Raw genomic sequence first — 3759 nt, forward strand, 5'->3', positions numbered from 1 at the left:
GCTGACCGGGTTCCGTCTGCCGGGGGAAGCTCCGTCTTTAACTATTCCGCTCACGTCCAGCTCCGGTGGTTCAGCAGCAGCCAGCTGTGGAAACTGGGTCACAGATTTAAAGGCACATGCAGCCCAGATTCACCGCCTCACGTTCTGCAGCAGCCGTCGGAGAACCAGACCTTCGTTGTCGTGTTCTCTGCCGGGGATCATCGGTCCGCTGGGTCCGGCTTCATTCTTCCACACGATTCCCCCAAGAATCACAAAAACACTTCAGACATTCTACCCAAAGACGACTTTATGCTCGATGTCCTGGAGCTGCTGCAGACATCACAGCTTCACTGAGAGACAACACGCTGATGCTTTAATGTTTACAACACTGGAAAACAACAACAACAAAAACAACAAAAACTGTAACAGGAAAGAACTGAAAGAAAACGGCAGGAATCTATAGAATAATCGTATTTTTATCTGATTTAAACACAATAAAACTGTAATTTTATGGTCACGCAGTGGAACGGTGAAGCTCACCATTTATAAATATACTGATTTGTTTTTGGTTTATATTAACTGTAATCAGACAAAACAAGTCAAACCTGTAAAATCATAATAAACTGTTATTTACCATTATTTAGCCTTTAATATACAAACAGACACGTCTCTGTGGTTATCAGCTGGGATTCACCAAAACAGGATTAATCTGTGAAATAGCAGTTAAAATCTGTTTTATTATTAATTATGAAGTCCTTAATATGCATAATTTTCTGTCAAATAACAGCAAACATGTGTAAAATAATGATTTATTTTGATGATTTAAATACCGTCAGTGGATTGACATGATTTATAATATCTATAAGAATAAAACTATTACTTTTACTATCAACAGGACCGACCTTTGGGTTGTTTTTATGGATTCTGTTGTGCATTTTGTTCTCATGTTATTTTATTTTAATGCTTCTTTTATGCTCCTGTGTTCACGTCAGGGTTTTTATTATTTTATTGCCTTTTTGTTGAGTCGCACTCTGCAGGAGTCCATTTCAGCTTTTATCTTATACAGAAATCTCAAGATTAGAACTATTAAATCAAATTAAAACTGCCTCCTGTCTGGACTCGTCGTGCACGCTGCCTGTGGGCTCGGCTTCGCTTTCTGCCTGGCAACAGCGTACAGTAGGCCACTGGGTCCATCTGGGGCTCGGCGGGCTGCAGGAAGGCTACTCATGCAAACACTGAGCAATAATGTCAGCGCCTGACGGGCTCGTTACAGAATCAGACAGCGTGCAGGATGTCCTACTAAAGCGCACTGTAAACCAGCAGCTCGGTGCTCGCTCACGTGCACACGGCTCATCTGAATAATGTGCACGAACGCCGACACACAAACAGGCAGCATGAATATGTGAAGAGCCTGTGGGGAGGAAAACCCTGCTGGCGTTCCTGCACACGTTACTCTCAGCTGGTTGCCTTCATGCTCCCAAAACAGACAGAATATTAAAATGAACCCAGTTTGTTTATTAGAGAGGTGGGTGTGCTGACAGCTGATTGGTTCAGGTGAACCCACCTGAGCGTCTCGGTGAGAAAAAGTCGTCGTCTGCCAAAATCTGATCGCCTTCCGCCGGATTAATGAACCTTCTGTCTCAATTATTTCTCTTACAGCGAAACAGGTCTTCAGACTGTATAAAAAAGATTGAAGGGAATTTTTATGAAACGATTTATTGGAAGTGAATGTTTTGACCAGTTTTTGTCTGTAATTTTAAAAAAAGAATATATAATACTACAGAGTTTCTCGCTTTGTCAGAACAAATTTAAAATAGAAGCACAAAATAAAACATTTTAATTTCCACGATAACCATTAAAATAATAATAATAATAATAATAATAATAATAACAATAATAATATATATATATATATATATTTTTTTTAAAGGCCCAAAGTGTGAATAACATCCACATTTAAAATCTGTATTTTTATAGATGGTAATTCCTGTTTTGTTTTTTCTAAAAATTATTTTGTAGTGGTTGAGTGTAAAATAACACTGTCTTATACAATATTTAAATGAGAAAAACCCCCAATATTTTACAGATAATTGCTGTTATTTGAAAGAAAAATCAGGAAGTAAATATATCAATACATTTTCAACAGTTATTTTATAGATTTCCTGCATTTTGTTAAATTACAGCTAATATGTAGTAAAATCAGATTCAATTTTTAAAATTTCTGTGTATTTAAGGATTGAAAATTTGTAATTTTTCAGATTTTTTTTTTTAAAGAGATTGTCCCTGTTTTTTTTTAAAGTACAGGTAATATATAGTAAACTCATAGAAAAAAGCATTAATTAACATGTTAACTGCAAAAAAAGTCAAAAACTATAAATAATAATGTAATTAAAAAGGATTGTTTTACAGGTTTTTGCCATCATATGAAAGAAAAATTATATATCAGGACTGAAAAATTGTAAATAATGTTTTAGGGGGAAAAAAAACTCTGGTTGGTTTGTATTTCTTTTGACCAATCACAGCTGTCGTGGGCGGAGCTAAGCCCAGGATGCAGCGCTGGTGTCCCTGCAGGGCAGCAACAGGGGGGAAACTGTTTTAATTCAACATTTGCACTCAGGAAAACGAGAACTGATATTGAAATCGTGGTAGCAGGACTTCTATACATCCCGATTGAGCTGCTCAGCGATGACAAACCACACCAGTAGGACGTCTCTTTAAACAGTACAGAGTCATTCTGCATTTTTATTATCAGCAAAAACAAACCACACACCACATTACAGTTTAAAAACAAGAACGCTTATTGGTGATGTACAGATAAACAAAACTGCAGCTGAAAAACTGAATCTTTTAGTCCTAATAATTGTAATAATAATAATAATAATAATAAAGGTATAAAAAAGGAAAGTGTTTCATCTCGTGAAATAAAAACTTTTAGGCCAAGAAAATGTTCCCCCTCAACATGCTACTTTAAAAATACATGCAAACGCAACGCTTTCTAGTATGGACACTTTCAAAATACTCTGAAATCCCATAAATTATAAAATATCAGCCTCTAGCCCCTGAACTGTTTCTTCAAAGAAAAATCCTATAGACACGAATCCCGGACGCCCATAATGGCTTCCTCTGCAGCTTTCAGTCCGCTGAGCCGGAAAACACCTGATCTGCTTGAACAAATCGACCGCTGACACCTGTCCAGCTCAGGTGGGAGAACAGAAATGCAAAGAGGGCGTCGCTTTAGACTCCATCGGCAAAGACAGACACATTTCTCTGGCGTCCGTCGACAGTGAAAACGCCTTTTGTACAACCGGATTCTGGGAAGAACATCAAAAACAGCACCATTTTTAAAATTTCCTGGATTCTCTCCAACGTGTCGGCCACGTTGTCTCAACACAAAAAGGTCTACAAAGTCATACATGGTAGCTAAGTCAAAAAAGTCTTTTTTGCTTGATTATAAGTTTATAATATACTCTTTATCGATGTTTTGTCTCCGTTGTTCGCATGCAAGACGGGTGCTTTGCAAGTGTTGTGTTAACATGAACCATTGCCCTGCTTTTGTCTTTGGCAGCTGAGGGTTTAGCGTCGACAGCAGGAGGAGAACGGCCGAGTGCAACATCAGGAACACGTCAAACTTTTATAAACTGCATCACCTCACAGCTCTGGTTTTATTTCTACGTTGAGCAGTCGAGTGTTTTCTCTTCTGAACATTAAAAAACTTCATAAAGACGATATTAAAACTTCAGGCCCCAAAGTAGAAACTCAAAGAACCAAACTGAGTCCAGC

This window comes from Stegastes partitus, unplaced genomic scaffold (assembly GCF_000690725.1).
Source record: "Stegastes partitus isolate 25-593 unplaced genomic scaffold, Stegastes_partitus-1.0.2 Scaffold1176, whole genome shotgun sequence".
In the NCBI taxonomy this organism is placed as follows: domain Eukaryota; kingdom Metazoa; phylum Chordata; class Actinopteri; family Pomacentridae; genus Stegastes; species Stegastes partitus.